At 47.3% G+C, this 1,386-nt stretch overlaps 1 non-coding gene across 1 annotated transcript; it reads left to right on the plus strand.

The window, feature by feature from the left end:
- Nucleotides 1-211: 211 nt before the first annotated feature.
- Nucleotides 212-374, plus strand: LOC139750497 (U1 spliceosomal RNA). The gene has a single exon (XR_011713186.1). It is a non-coding gene; the product is annotated as a U1 spliceosomal RNA (small nuclear RNA).
- The last annotated feature ends 1,012 nt before the right edge of the window (nucleotides 375-1,386 follow it).

Genomic DNA, 1,386 nt, shown 5'->3' on the forward strand with positions numbered 1-1,386 from the left:
GTGCGAATTTAATATTTTGTTCGTTTCAAAATTGCATTGAAATTAGTTTTATGACTATTTAATGTATAAAATACCATTTGAAATTAACCAAGAATACCTGAAAGATATATCTTTTTCTGCTTAAACTTTTTCGCATTTACATAAGAATGCAGAATATGACTGAAGGTAATCAGTTGGGTTTGGTGTGGGTGCAGATGTGTGGAGAACAAGCATACTTACCTGGCACAGGAGATACCATGATCACGAAGGTGGTTCTCCCAGGGCGAGGCTCACCATTGCACTAAGGTGGTGCTGACCCTTGCGATTAACCCAAAAGTGGTTAACTCGAGTGCGTAATTTTTACAAGTGGGGGACTGCGTTCGCGCTATCCCCCTTTAAAAGTAGCAATGTAGCAATTAAATTTTTTTCGAAGTTTAGGTTACCTACCACACTTCTCCCCAGGAATGTTGTACACAGGGGATGACTTGCTCTCAGTGAGTTGCATCATAACTTATGAAGCGGTCATGGGAAACCACATACAGGTCTGTGGGGCTTAGCTGTGGGCAAGGGACTCTGGTTTCGACATTATCCATGGTAGCTAGAGAATGTGACCAAATTGAGCCATTTTTCGTCTATTTGCACTTCCTCGCTACGCGAGAAACTGCGACCAAATGAGCCAAAGACTTGACCGCATAGGGTTAGGGGGAGCCCTTGGTACCATCAGTAGGGGGTAGAGATCGTAAGAGTTTTATGGTAGGATAGGGGGAACCCTGGGCACCTTAAGTAGAAGCAAGGGTGGTAGGTTAGGGGGAGCCCTGGGCAATTTTGTTGAGTATTTCCAATCTTAATATGGGCGTCGGTGAAGCCCAGGTTGCTCTCCAACATTATTGTTACTAATATCAATAATGACCTCTAAAAAAAAAGCTCATGTCGATAGTGAAGCAAGGATGATTTCGGAAATGTGTATGAGGGCAAGAGGAAGGTACTAGATCAGACTGATAATAGAATAGGTATAAGAAAGGTTGAGTTAGAGATAGAAAATGGTTCGAAGGAGTATACAACCTCGCTGATCGTATATGCGTGGCATTCACAGACGCCTATACTGTCCACTGCGATCTGTTGGATGGAAGCAGCGGGCAGCTCCACCAGGACCCCCACGCCCCCGACAAACAAACAGCTCCCGGGGATTGGGACCCGCCTGCACGCCACGGGGCGACGGGCAGCCAACCGTCCCCCACAAGCACACAGGGGGACGCGCATCTACCTACCCAAGGCCGACACCAGATGTACACGGCGGGCTACTGACCTAAATTGTGCTCTCGGACCACATCCTGTAAAGGGTATGGGTCCAGGTTAGGGCTTTCACGGAGCACACCTCCAGGTCCCGGTAGGAGAGCCCTAACCCAC

Source organism: Panulirus ornatus, chromosome 9 (genome assembly GCF_036320965.1).
Source record: "Panulirus ornatus isolate Po-2019 chromosome 9, ASM3632096v1, whole genome shotgun sequence".
Lineage (NCBI taxonomy): Eukaryota > Metazoa > Arthropoda > Malacostraca > Decapoda > Palinuridae > Panulirus > Panulirus ornatus.